Source organism: Palaemon carinicauda, chromosome 40, assembly GCF_036898095.1.
Source record: "Palaemon carinicauda isolate YSFRI2023 chromosome 40, ASM3689809v2, whole genome shotgun sequence".
NCBI classification, from domain to species: domain Eukaryota; kingdom Metazoa; phylum Arthropoda; class Malacostraca; order Decapoda; family Palaemonidae; genus Palaemon; species Palaemon carinicauda.
This window is the reverse complement of record NC_090764.1, coordinates 7,360,826-7,376,989: the sequence shown is the minus strand read 5'-3', so window position 1 is coordinate 7,376,989 and position 16,164 is coordinate 7,360,826.

Below are 16,164 nucleotides of genomic sequence, written 5' to 3'. Positions count from 1 at the left end.
AACAAGACCATAAACTTTGAGGTATCCAATGAAAAATTAAAAACAAGACCATAAACTTTGAGGTATCCAATGAAAAATTAAAAACAAGACCATAAACTTTGAGGTATCCAATGAAAAATTAAAAACAAGACCATAAACTTTGAGGTATCCAATGAAAAATTAAAAACAAGACCATAAACTTTGAGCTATCCAATGAAAAATTAAAAACAAGACCATAAACTTTGAGCTATCCAATGAAAAATTAAAAACAAGACCATAAACTTTGAGCTATCCAATGAAAAATTAAAAACAAGACCATAAACTTTGAGCTATCCAATGAAAAATTAAAAATAAGACCATAAACTTTGAGCTATCCCATGAAAAATTAAAAACAAGACCATAAACTTTGAGGTATCCAATGAAAAATTAAAAACAACACCATAAACTTTGAAGTATCCAATGAAAAATTAAAAACAAGACCATAAACTTTGAGCTATCCAATGAAAAATTAAAAACAAGACCATAAACTTTGAGCTATCCTATGAAAAATTAAAAATAAGACCATAAACTTTGAGCTATCCCATGAAAAATTAAAAATAAGACCATAAACTTTGAGCTATCCCATGAAAAATTAAAAACAAGACCATAAACTTGTAGATATCAAAGGAAAAATAAAAAAAGACACTGAACTTGTAGCTAGCCAAGGAAAAATTAAAAACAGACCCTAAACTTGTAGATACTCAAGAAAAAATGCAAAGATAAAACTCACTACATTATGGTTAGTTAATCAAGGATCAAACTATTTAATGTCTCACATTAATGGTAAAAGGAAACTCAAAACAGAATATGTGAAATTCATGAGAAAAAATATCTATTATTGATGATGATAAAACACATGGAAACTAAAGTGGGGTACAGTTGTGCATTGTGGTTTAATAGTATTCTCTATAATTAAATGGTGTGGAACTACCCACTTTATGAACGAAAACTAAAAAAGAAAGGTGGGGAGAGATTTATTATTTCAAAAGGATTTCTCCTATTATATCTGAATAAAAATAATGCCAAAACCTTTCTTTAACTAAATATTGAATCAAGTTTGACAATGAAAAAAAAGTGACAATGAAAAAAAAGTGACAATGAAAAAAAGTGACAATGAAAAAAGTATCATTAAATTTAGTTAATTCCCTCCTAAAATGAATGCTTAATTTTGATAAGATTAATAAATTGTTCATTTATGCAACCTAATATGCCTTGAAAGTTTCAATTACAAAATTTTTCCCATAAGTAAAACCTAAATTTATAATCCTCTATAAAAAAAGGACCATGAAAATCCTAAGCAACAAAGTTTTATTCATTAATTTATCCATACTAAAAGTGTAAGAACTAATGCATTTACAACAATTTAATTACATATCTCTTCTACGAGCCAATTCTCAAGTAGCATTCCAAGCCAGTTTGTTGATATAAGTAGTTTCAATAGTAAGAACTAATATTAATTTTCAACTCAAACTTGTCTAAGTTTACCTGTACTAAAAGTGTACCGACCAAATACATTTACAAGAAGCGTATTATAAACCTATTATATCAGCCAATTCTCAAGTGGTATTGAAACCTAGTTCGTTGATATAACTAATTTCAGTAATAACTAAGATTATTTTTCAACTCAAGCATTCAATATGAAACTATTCTAAACTCAAGAATTAATAGCGCTAATAGAAACCAAAATAATACAGTAGATAGATCCAAGTGTTTTAAGTTAAGATTTACCGATATTGCTGTTTTTAGAATTCATCCTCAAATGATATTTGAAGATTACAAGCATATTGAGATAGATAAAACACACCACGTTTCCTCCACTTTAGTTTCCACATGTATCCTAATACCTCATAAATAACAAAAATAAAGAGATTCTACAAACCTCTTTCTCAGGTAGACTTCAAGACCTTCCTCTGCTGCATTGAAAATGTTCATACGTTACTTCATTTCATGAGAGGCGTTGTACCAGAAAGTCGAGTTTCCTTTACCCTGTCTCTTCAAAATTGCACTTTTCTCCCAACACCTGAGATGCAAATGAGTTCTTCAACCATGGGATGGAGGCAATGCAAAACCTGAGGATAAAAAAGGGATGAATATTGAAAGTGAATTAACTTTAGATTTCAAGGAAAATTTAGGCATTGATAGGTTTCCGAATATTTGTACTTTGTGAAAATAAATTTACAACAAAACAGCCTATATGTTCTTTTACCGGTGCCATGCTTGAATTTGATCATATAAATAGAAATAGTATCAGAATTGTTAAAAAGTTATCTATACGAGATTGCTAACAATACCACATACAAGAAACCGAGGCCCTTCTATTCTGATACCTAACAATACCACATACAAGAAACTTGGGGCCCTTCTATTCTGATTGCTAACAATACCAAATACAAGAAACCGAGGCCCTTCTATTCTGATACCTAACAATACCAAATACAAGAAACTTGGGGCCCTTCTATTCTGATTGCTAACAATACCAAATACAAAAAACTTGGGGCCCTTATATTCTGATTGCTAACAATACCACATACAAGAAATTGAGGCCCTTCTATTCTGAGTGCTAACAATACAAAATACAAGAAACTTGGGGCCCTTATATTCTGATTGCTAACAATACCAAATACAAGAAACTTGGGGCCCTTATATTCTGATTGCTAACAATACCAAATACAAGAAACTTGGGGCCCTTATATTCTGATTGCTAACAATACCACATACAAAAAATTGAGGCCCTTCTATTCTGAGTGCTAACAATACCACATACAAGAAACTGAGGCCCTTCTATTCTGATTCCTAACAATACCACATACAAGAAACTTGGGGCCCTTCTATTCTGATTGCTAATAATACCACATACAAGAAACTGAGGCCCTTCTATTCTGATTGCTAATAATACCACATACAAGAAACTGAGGCCCTTCTATTCTGATTGCTAATAATACCATATACAAGAAACTGAGGCCCTTCTATTCTGATTGCTAACTATACCAAATACAAGAAACTTGGGGCCCTTATATTCTGATTGCTAATAATACCATATACAAGAAACTGAGGCCCTTCTATTCTGATTGCTAACAATACCACATTCAAGAAATTGAGGCCCTTCTATTCTGAGTGCTAACAATACCACATACAAGAAACTGAGGCCCTTCTATTCTGATTGCTAATAATACCATAAACAAGAAACTGAGGCCCTTCTATTCTGATTGCTAATAATACCATAAACAAGAAACTGGGGCCCTTCTATTCTGATTGCTAACAATACCACATACAAGAAATTGAGGCCCTTCTATTCTGATTGCTAACAATACCACATACAAGAAATTGAGGCCCTTCTATTCTGATTGCTAACAATACCACATACAAGAAATTGAGGCCCTTCTATTCTGATTGCTAACAATACCACATACAAGAAACTGAGGCCCTTCTATTCTGATTGCTAATAATACCACATACAAGAAACTGAGGCCCTTCTATTCTGATTGCTAATAATACCACATACAAGAAACTGAGGCCCTTCTATTCTGATTGCTAATAATACCACATACAAGAAACTGAGGCCCTTCTATTCTGATTGCTAATAATACCACATACAAGAAACTGAGGCCCTTCTATTCTGATTGCTAATAATACCACATACAAGAAACTGAGGCCCTTCTATTCTGATTGCTAATAATACCACATACAAGAAACTGAGGCCCTTCTATTCTGATTGCTAATAATACCACATACAAGAAACTGAGGCCCTTCTATTCTGATTGCTAATAATACCATAAACAAGAAACTGAGGCCCTTCTATTCTGATTGCTAATAATACCACATAGTGTACAAGAAACTGAGGCCCTTCTATTCTGATTGCTAACAATACCACATAGTGTACAAGAAACTGAGGCCCTTCTATTCTGATTGCTAACAATACCACATACAAGAAACTGAGGCCCTTCTATTCTGATTGCTAACAATACCACATACAAGAAACTGAGGCCCTTCTATTCTGATTGCTAACAATACCACATACAAGAAACTGAGGCACTTCTATTCTGATTGCTAACAATACCACATACAAGAAACTGAGGCACTTCTATTCTGATTGCTAACAATACCACATACAAGAAACCGAGGCCCTTCTATTCTGATTGCTAACAATACCACATACAAGAAACTGAGGCCCTTCCATTCTGATTGCTAGCAATACCACATAAAAGAAACTGAGGCCCTTCTATTCTGATTGCTAACAATACCACATACAAGAAACTGAGGCCCTTCTATTCTCATTGCTAACAATACCACATACAAGAAACTGAGGCCCTTCTATTCTGATTGCTAACAATACCACATACAAGAAACTGAGGCCCTTCTATTCTGATTGCTAACAATACCACATACAAGAAACTGAGGCCCTTCTATTCTGATTGCCAATAATACCACATACTGTACAAGAAACTGAGACCCTTCTATTCTGATTGCTAACAATACCACATACTGTACAAGAAACTGAGGCCCTTCTATTCTGATTGCTAACAATACCACATACTGTACAAGAAACTGAGGCCCTTCTATTCTGATTGCTAACAATACCACATACAAGAAACTGAGGCCCTTCTATTCTGATTGCTAACAATACCACATACAAGAAACTGAGGCCCTTCTATTCTGATTGCTAACAATACCACATACAAGAAACTGAGGCCCTTCTATTCTGATTGCTAACAATACCACATACAAAAAACTGAGGCCCTTCTATTCTGATTGCTAACAATACCACATACTGTACAAGAAACTGAGGCCCTTCTATTCTGATTGCTAACAATACCACATACTGTACAAGAAACTGAGGCCCTTCTATTCTGATTGCTAACAATACCACATACAAGAAACTGAGGCCCTTCTATTCTGATTGCTAACAATACCACATACAAGAAACTGAGGCCCTTCTATTCTGATTGCTAACAATACCACATACAAGAAACTGAGGCCCTTCTATTCTGATTGCTAACAATACCACATACAAGAAACTGAGGCCCTTCTATTCTGATTGCTAATAATACCACATACAAGAAACTGAGGCCCTTCTATTCTGATTGCTAACAATACCACATACAAGAAACTGAGGCCCTTCTATTCTGATTGCTAATAATACCATATACTGTACAAGAAACTGAGGCCCTTCTATTCTGATTGCTAACAATACCACATACAAGAAACTGAGGCCCTTCTATTCTGATTGCTAACAATACCACATATAAGAAACTGAGGCCCTTCTATTCTGATTGCTAACAATACCACATACAAGAAACTGAGGCCCTTCTATTCTGATTGCTAATAATACCACATACAAGAAACTGAGGCCCTTCTATTCTGATTGCTAACAATACCACATACAAGAAACTGAGGCCCTTCTATTCTGATTGCTAATAATGCCACATACAAAAAAACTGAGGCCCTTCTATTCTGATTGCTAATAATGCCACATACAAAAAAACTGAGGCCCTTCTATTCTGATTGCTAATAATACCACATACAAGAAACTGAGGCCCTTCTATTCTGATTGCTAACAATACCACATACAAGAAACTGAGGCCCTTCTATTCTGATTGCTAACAATACCACATACAAGAAACTGAGGCCCTTCTATTCTGATTGCTAACAATACCACATACAAGAAACTGAGGCCCTTCTATTCTGATTGCTAACAATACCACATACAAGAAACTGAGGCCCTTCTATTCTGATTGCTAACAATACCACATACAAGAAACTGAGGCCCTTCTATTCTGATTGCTAACAATACCACATACAAGAAACTGAGGCCCTTCTATTCTGATTGCTAGCAATACCACATACAAGAAACTGAGGCCCTTCTATTCTGATTGCTAACAATACCACATACAAGAAACTGAGGCCCTTCTATTCTGATTGCTAACAATACCACATACAAGAAACTGAGGCCCTTCTATTTTGATTGCTAATAATACCATATACTGTACAAGAAACTGAGGCCCTTCTATTCTGATTGCTAACAATACCACATACAAGAAACTGAGGCCCTTCTATTCTGATTGCTAACAATACCACATATAAGAAACTGAGGCCCTTCTATTCTGATTGCTAACAATACCACATACAAGAAACTGAGGCCCTTCTATTCTGATTGCTAATATTATACCACATACAAGAAACTGAGACCCTTCTATTCTGATTGCTAACAATACCACATACAAGAAACTGAGGCCCTTCTATTCTGATTGCTAATAATACCACATACAAAAAAACTGAGGCCCTTCTATTCTGATTGCTAATAATACCACATACAAGAAACTGAGGCCCTTCTATTCTGATTGCTAACAATACCACATACAAGAAACTGAGGCCCTTCTATTCTGATTGCTAACAATACCACATACAAGAAACTGAGGCCCTTCTATTCTGATTGCTAACAATACCACATACAAGAAACTGAGGCCCTTCCATTCTGATTACTAACAATACCACATACTGTACAAAAAACTGAGGCCCTTCTATTCTGATTGCTAACAATACCACATACAAGACACTGAGGCCCTTCAATTCTGATTGCTAACAATACCACATACAAGACACTGAGGCCCTTCAATTCTGATTGCTAATAATACCACATACTGTACAAGAAACTGAGGCCCTTCTATTCTGATTGCTAATAATACCACATACAAGAAACTGAGGCCCTTCTATTCTGATTGCTAACAATACCACATACAAGAAACTGAGGCCCTTCTATTCTGATTGCTAACAATACCACATACAAGAAACTGAGGCCCTTCTATTCTGATTGTTAATAATACCATATACTGTACAAGAAACTGAGGCCCTTCTATTATGATTGCTAACAATACCACATACAATAAACTGAGGCCCTTCTATTCTGATTGCTAACAATACCACATACAAGACACTGAGGCCCTTCAATTCTGATTGCTAATAATACCACATACTGTACAAGAAACTGAGGCCCTTCTATTCTGATTGCTAACAATACCACATACAATAAACTGAGGCCCTTCTATTCTGATTGCTAACAATACCACATACAAGACACTGAGGCCCTTCAATTCTGATTGCTAATAATACCACATACTGTACAAGAAACTGAGGCCCTTCTATTCTGATTGCTAACAATACCACATACAAGAAACTGAGGCCCTTCTATTCTGATTGCTAACAATACCACATACAAGAAACTGAGGCCCTTCTATTCTTATTGCTAACAATACCACATACAAGAAACTGAGGCCCTTCTATTCTGATTGCTAACAATACCACATACAAGAAACTGAGGCCATTCTATTCTGATTGCTAACAATACCACATACAAGAAACTGAGGCCCTTCAATTCTGATTGCTAATAATACCACATACTGTACAAAAAAACTGAGGCCCTTCTATTCTGATTGCTAACAATACCACATACAAGAAACTGAGGCCCTTCTATTCTGATTGCTAACAATACCACATACAAGAAACTGAGGCCCTTCTATTCTGATTGCTAACAATACCACATACAAGAAACTGAGGCCCTTCTATTCTGATTACTAACAATACCACATACTGTACAAGAAACTGAGGCCCTTCTATTCTGATTGCTAACAATACCACATACAAGAAACTGAGGCCCTTCAATTCTGATTGCTAATAATACCACATACTGTACAAGAAACTGAGGTCCTTCTATTCTGATTGCTAACAATACCACATGCAAAAAACTGAGGCCCTTCTATTCTGATTGCTAACAATACCACATACAAGAAACTGAGGCCCTTCTATTCTGATTGCTAACAATACCACATACAAGAAACTGAGGCCCTTCTATTCTGATTGTTAACAATACCACATACAAGAAACTGAGGCCCTTCTATTCTGATTGCTAACAATACCACATACAAGAAACTGAGGCCCTTCTATTCTGATTGCTAACAATACCACATAAAAGAAACTGAGGCCCTTCTATTCTGATTGCTAACAATACCACTTACAAGAAACTGAGGCCCTTCTATTCTGATTGCTAACAATACCACATACAAGAAACTGAGGCCCTTCTATTCTGATTGCTAATAATACCACATACAAGAAACTGAGGCCCTTCTATTCTGATTGCTAACAATACCACATACAAGACACTGAGGCCCTTCTATTCTGATTGCTAATAATACCACATACTGTACAAGAAACTGAGGCCCTTCTATTCTGATTGCTAACAATACCACATACAAGAAACTGAGGCCCTTCTATTATGATTGCTAACAATACCACATACAAGAAACTGAGGCCCTTCTATTATGATTGCTAACAATACCACATACAAGAAACTGAGGCCCTTCTATTCTGATTGCTAACAATACCACATAAAGAAACTGAGACCCTTCTATTCTGATTGCTAATAATACCACATACAAGAAACTGAGGCCCTTCTATTCTGATTACTAACAATACCACATATTGTACAAGAAAGTGAGGCCCTTCTATTCTGATTACTAACAATACCACATATTGTACAAGAAACTGAGGCCCTTCTATTCTGATTACTAACAATACCACATATTGTACAAGAAACTGAGGCCATTCTATTCTGATTACTAACAATACCACATATTGTACAAGAAACTGAGGCCCTTCTATTCTGATTACTAACAATACCACATATTGTACAAGAAAGTGAGGCCCTTCTATTCTGATTACTAACAATACCACATATTGTACAAGAAACTGAGGCCCTTCTATTCTGATTACTAACAATACCCCATATTGTACAAGAAACTGAGGCCCTTCTATTCTGATTACTAACAATACCACATATTGTACAAGAAAGTGAGGCCCTTCTATTCTGATTGCTAACAATACCACATACAAGAAACTGAGGCCCTTCTATTCTGATTGCTAACAATACCACATACAAGAAACTGAGGCCCTTCTATTCTGATTGCTAACAATACCACATACAAGAAACTGAGGCCCTTCTATTCTGATTTCTAATAGTACCACATATAAGAAACTGAGGCCCTTCTATTCTGATTACTAACAATACCACATATTGTACAAGAAAGTGAGCCCTTCTATTCTGATTGCTAACAATACCACATACAAGAAACTGAGGCCCTTCTATTCTGATTGCTAATAATACCACATACTGTACAAGAAACTGAGACCCTTCTATTCTGATTACTAACAATACCACATACTGTACAAGGAACTGAGGCCCTTCTATTCTGATTGCTAATAATACCACATACAAGAAACTGAGGCCCTTCTATTCTGATTGCTAACAATACCACATACAAGAAACTGAGGCCCTTTTATTCTGATTGCTAATAATACCACATACAAGAACTGAGGCCCTTCTATTCTGATTACTAACAATACCACATATTGTACAAGAAAGTGAGGCCCTTCTATTCTGATTGCTAACAATACCACATACAAGAAACTGAGGCCCTTCTATTCTGATTGCTGATAATACCACATACTGTACAAGAAACTGAGGCCCTTCTATTCTGATTACTAACAATACCACATACTGTACAAGAAACTGAGGCCCTTCTATTCTGATTGCTAATAATACCACATACAAGAAAATGTTATTTTCATTAGTAAAATAAATTTTTGAATATACTTACCCGATGATCATGTAGCTGTCAACTCTGTTGCCCGACAGAAATCTACGGTCGGGATACGCCAGCGATCGCTATACAGGTGGGGGTGTACACAACAGCGCCATCTGTGAGTAGGTACTCAAGTACTTCTTGTCAACAAGAACTCAATTTTCTCCTCGGTCCACTGGTTCTCTATGGGGAGGAAGGGCGGGTCCTTAAATTCATGATCATCGGGTAAGTATATTCAAAAATTTATTTTACTAATGAAAATAACATTTTTCAATATTAATCTTACCCGATGATCATGTAGCTGATTCACACCCAGGGTGGTGGGTGGAGACCAGCATACATGTTAACAAAGAAGCTAAGTATCCCGTATCTTATTTTAGCCGTTATTCAAAAATAACAAACATAAAATAAATAAGTACCTGGTAAGGAAGTCGACTTGAACCATTACTCTGCTTTTTTTAAGTACGTCTTCCTTACTGAGCCTAGCGATCCTCTTAGAATGCTGAGCGACTCCTAGGTGCTGAAGTATGAAGGGCTGCAACCCATACTAAAGGACCTCATCACAACCTCTAATCCAGGCGCTTCTCAAGAAAGAATGACCACCCGCCAAATCAACCAGGATGTGGAAGGCTTCTTAGCCTTCCGGACAACCCAGAAATATTTCAAGAGAAAGATTAAAAAGGTTCTGGAATTAGGGAATTGTAGTGGTGGAGCCCCCACCACTACTGCACTCGTTGCTACGAATGGTCCCAGAGTGTAGCAGTTCTCGTAAAGAGACTGGACATTCTTAAGATAAAAGACGCGAACACTGATTAGCTTTTCCAAAAGGTTGCGTCGAAAATATTTTGCAGAGATCTATTTATTAAAAGGTCACGGAAGTTGTGACAGCTCTAACTTCGTGTGTCCTTACCTTCAGCCAAGCTTGGTCTTCCTCATTCAGAAGGGAATGAGCTTCTCGTATTAACAGTCTGAAAATAATAGGATAAAGAATTCTCTGACATAGGCAAAGATGAATTCTTAACTGAACACCATAAAGCTTCAGACGGGCCCCGTAAAGGTTTTTAAAATAGAACTTAAGAGCTCTTACAGGACATAATACTCTTTCTAGTTCATTTCCAACCATACGATAAGTTTGGAATAACGAACGATATTGGTCAAGGCCGAGAAGGCAGCTCGTGTTTGGCTAGAAAACCAAGATGTAGAACATGTAGCCGTTTCGGATGAAAATCCGATGTTCTTGCTGAAGGCATGAATCTCACTGACTCTTTTAGCTGTGGTTAAGCATATCAGGAAAAGTCTTAAAGATGAGATCTTTCAGGGAGGCTGATTGAAGTGGTTCGAACCTGTCTAACATAAGGAATCTTAGAACCACGTCTAAATTCCAACCAGGTGTAACCAAACGACGCTCCTTCGTGGTCTCAAAAGACTTAAGGAGGTCCTGTAGATCTTTATGTTGGAAAGATCTAAGCCTCTGTGACGGAAGACTGATGCCAACATGCTTCTGTAACCCTTGAAAGTGGGAGCTGAAAGAGATCGCTCTTTCCTCAGATATAAGAGGAAGTCAGCTATATGAGTTACAGAGGTACTGGTCGAGGATACGGATACTGACTTGCACCAGTTTAGGAAGATTTCCCACTTCGATTGGTAGACTCTAAGGGTGGATGCTCTCCTTGCTCTAACAATCGCTCTGGTTGCCTCCTTCGAAAAACCTCTAGTTTTCGAGAGTCTTTCGATACTCTGAAGGCAGTGAGACGAAGAGCGTGGAGGCCTTGGAGTACCTTCTTACGCGTGGCAGACGTAGCAGGTCCACCCTTAGGGGAAGAGTTCTGGGAACGTCTACTAGCCATCGAAGTACCTCGGTAAGTTATTCTCTCGCGGGCCAGAGGGAAGCAACTAGTGTCAACTTTGTCCCATCGTGAGAGGCGAACTTCTGCAGTACCTTGTTGACAATCTAGAACGGAGGGAATGCATATAGATCTAGATGAGACTAATCTAGTAGAAAAGCATCTAAAAGAACCACTGCTGGGTCCGGGATAGGTGAGCAAAGTATTGAGAGCCTCTTGGACATCGAGGTTGCGAAGAAATCTATGGTTGGCTGGCCCCAGGTGACCCAAAGTCTCTTGCATACATCTCTGTGGAGGGTCCAATATGTTGGAATTATTGTCCCTTCCTACTGAGACAAACTGCTAAGACATTCAAGTTGCCTTGGAAGAAATTTGTTACTAGTGAAAAGTCTAGACCTGTTGAACAGGAGAGGAGGTCACTAGCGAACTCGCACCATGTCAGAGAGTAGGTCCCTCCTTGCTAGGAGATGAACATCAAAGCAGGGAGTTGTCCGTGTTGACCTCCATTACTTTGTCTTGAAGGAGAGACCTGAAGCTTTTCCAGGTCAGACGTACTGCCAGAAGCTTCTTGCAGTTAAAATGCATTGTCCTTTGACTAGAGTTCCATAATCCCGAGCATTCCCTACCGCCTAAGGTCGCACCCCAGCCTACGTCCGATGCGTCTGAGAAGAGAACGTGGTTGGGGGTCTGAACAGTCAGGGGAAGACCCTATAAAAGGTTGAAAAAGTCCTTTCCTCAGGTTAGACCAGACTTATCTTCCGGAAACCGAGATCGAGACCGCTTCTAGCGTCTCGTCCTTTTCCAGTGAAGAGCTAGATGAAACCGAAGAGGACGGAGGTGAAGTCTTCCAAGTGACACCAATTGAACCACAGATGACAGTGTCCTAACCAGACTCATCCACAGCCTGACAGGGCCGTATTCCTTCTTCAGCATCTTCTGGATGGATAGCAGGGCTGGGGATTGATCTTCTTGTTCAGCCATGTCCTCATCAGAGGGTTCCTCATCCGAAACTGATGAGGAAACGGCAACGGAGTGGGCAACGTCTGACTCGCTGAATCCGGTCGCACTGGTGGATGCGTGACGGAGCCGGACACAAGATCATGGTACTGCTGCACAGTCTGTGAACTGTCAACCATGGGGATGCGAGGAAGTACAGCGACAACCCGAAACTGTCTGGGTAGTACAGACAACCCCTTATCGGGTTGCTGAGGTTGCCGCACTGCGTCACAACAAGTCACCCTGCTGGTTGTTGAACGTCTTCCCAGTGAAACACTGAACGTCCACAACCACCTCCGAGAGTAGCTTAACGTCAACGTGCGACTGGCAACCCACACTGGGTCGCACCGGTGGAGGAACCATCTCAACTGGCGGACGTGAGTAGGATACCTCAGCGTCAACAGGGCGTACAACCAACTGGTAGGAAGGTCGTTGGCAAGAAGGTTCTTCTCCGTAAAAAATCCTCTATCAAGGACTAAGCTTGGACTGCATGTCTTGCAACAAAGCCCAAGGTCTATGGGAGTAGGTGTGGCAACAGACGGGGTTAGCGACTGAAGCGGAACCATTTACCCTCCCTGGAAGCATGTTATGCTTAAATTAAAGTCCATAGGAGGCTAAGCAGCTTAAGGCTCCTCTCCAAATGACAGAGTCCTCAAGGGAATATCAGAAGGAGGGAGAACAGCACTTTCTCATCTACAGGAACCCTATCCGAGAAAAGCTAGGTTCTCTCAGTGAGGGTTTCACTGGTGCAAAAGCAGTAGACCAGAAGGCAACGTTATGAAACTGCTTGACAGTCTGTGAACTGTCAAAAACTGAACTGTCAACCACAACAGGAGCGTGAGGACATACAGCACTGGTGTAAGAGTAGCAGACCAGAAGGCAACGTCATGTAACTGTTTGACAGTCTGTGAGATGGCAACAACCAAAGTTGTGTGGGGAAGCCTCAACTCCTGACTGACTAGTTTGCTGCGGGCGAGTGGCGGTAACCACAGTGTGTTGCGGAGGCTGACACACCGTGTCAAAACACGGCAGCTTGTGGTAGCTCACGCACGGCAACGGAGTGCTCTGTGTGTGGGAGTCATCATACATCTGGCAGGGTTGACTGTGCATGGGTGGAGGAGCTCTCACAACAAGTGTGTGAGAGCAGGAAGCCATGCCGGGCGCACAACCGTGGGAGGTGTAGGCCCACGGATGCATCGTCAACCTTCTCCGCAGTCGGAGTGTGGGAGCTGGCAACAACAAAAGCAGAGTGCTGGAGCGTGGGAGGGGCTGCGGTGGGTTGCGGAGCATGCTGTATGGTATGCGGAGCATGCTGTATGGTATGCGGAGCATGCTGCATGGGTTGTGGAGAAAGCCGCATAGTGCTGGAACCCGGTAGCTCTACAGCACCTTCCCACTGCTGATGCGGAAGCTCACGCATGTCAACGGATGGAGCAGCAAGAACATGCGTCTGGCAGGGTGGACTGCGCATCGGTGGTGGAGCTCTCACAGGTGGAGTGTGGGAGCAGGCAGCCGCAGTATCTGCTGAGCGCACAACCTCGGCGGGTTGTAGGTTAACAGGTGAAGTGTTAACCTTCTCAGCATGATACTCCTGCATGAATGCCGCAAGCTGAGACTGCATAGTCTGCAGCATGGACCACTAGGGTCTATGAAAGACAACAACAAACGGAGCTACTGTCCGTTGTGACTGAGGGTCTAAAACAGCTGGTGCGGCAACAGACGGAGTTACTGCCTGTTGCGGTACCACCTTGCCTCTCTTGGGAGGTGTGCAGTCGTCGGATGACTGGAGCGAGTCCGAACTGACCCAGTGGCTACACCTAGGCCGTTGGACTTGCGGGGAAGGGACCGACTTGCACTTAAAAGCTGCAAGATTTGGTCCATGGTTTCTGCGAGAAACCTCTTCCGCAGACGAGGAATAAATGGGCTCTCTCGTCTTAGTGTGGGTGGGGTGATCACGTCGGCAACGTGTGTAGATACACCCGAAACCACGGAGGGAAACGTCTGTTCGTATATCAAGCCTATGGAACCCATAAGTCCTTCGACATTACTTCTCCCCTGGGCTTGGGAGCTTGTAAGAGGTATCGGACAAGGTGAACAACTGGCACGAACAAACGAACCCTCGAACGCAACACTGTAACACTTTGCGCATATCACTTTATCACTTTTGATTTTCTGTTTGCACTTATTTCACTGAACTCGAAACTTTAAGTGATTGTACCTGAAACACGCAATCCTATCCTTCATTAAAAGGTAGTAATGCGAAAACAGTTTTACAATGTAACAGAAAAACATAATGAAAGATAAAGAATTCAGTGGCTGGAAAAGAGACTAAACACTAGATCAAATAAACTACGTTTAAAATCTCTCACCGCATAAAGCCTGGGAACAAGAATAAAACTCTAGAAACGTTTTACCTTCTTCCCCTATAGCGACTAGGGAGAAGAGTAAAAAAACGAGAACAACGTTACCCGCTTGAACGAAACGTTTATCCTCCTCTCTCTCCCTCCGTCTCTATCTATCTCTCTCTCTCTCTCTCTCTCTCTTGACTTAGAACCTGAGAGAAGAGCCCAATTATATATCGTTAAAACATATTATTTGTTAAAGGAAAAAAACTGAAAGGTTTCCCAAATAAAAAGTTCCTTTATTAGAATTAAAACCATTTAAGCTAAGAAAGAATGAACGAAACGCTAGAATCGGTTTACTCTTACTGCAACGTGAAACTGTGAAATACTCTCTCTCTATCGTAACGATAGAGCGCATGTTGAACGTTCTGAACGTCAACAACTGCGGAGACTAAACTAAACGTTAGTTCATCTTTGAAAACAGTACGAGACTATCAAAGAAATTCTTTCAAAAACATTAAAATTAAAATAGCATAAATTCTTAACAGGAAATACGATATGACGGGCTCAATGTTAATTAACTTCGGTTCCAAGTAAGGACCGCCTACTATTAGGAAAGGTCGCATATAAACATAAAAATTAATTTTTATAAGTTTATAATAAATGGAAAGTTAATCGAAGAGGCCTATAAATGGCGGAGAGATATAAAATAAATCTATAACTTTGTTAAGCAAAATTACCAAAAACCTAAACACACTTCCGTCTAAGGGAAGGGTCGGTCATTAAAAGTGAAAGAGTCTATACTCTCTTCGACACCAACACTTCCGTCTAAGGGAAGGGTCGGCCATTTAAAAGTGAAAGAGAGTCCATACTCTCTTCGTCACCATAATTAAATCTATCCAAAACGAGTTCAAGTTTCGAAATGAAGAATAAACCCCTGCATAGCGAAAGCTCAAAACTGGAATAGTGTACTTCACCAAAAAGTTGTGAAAACAAATCCAGCTAGGAACGGCGTATTAGTAGGTCTTGCCGGTGGCACGACAGAGGAAAAATTGAGTTCTTGTTGACAAGAAGTACTTGAGTACCTACTCACAGATGGCGCTGTTGTGTACACCCCCACCTGTATAGCGATCGCTGGCGTATCCCGACCGTAGATTTCTGTCGGACAACAGAGTTGACAGCTACATGATCATCGGGTAAGATTAATATTGAAAAAATAATAATACTAATAACAGAAATAGAACAAGCATAAATAGCATGCATGACCATCATCTAAGCTGTCTTTAAAGTTTCCACACAAGCTGGGATCTGGGAGAGCAAGAAGGCAATAGC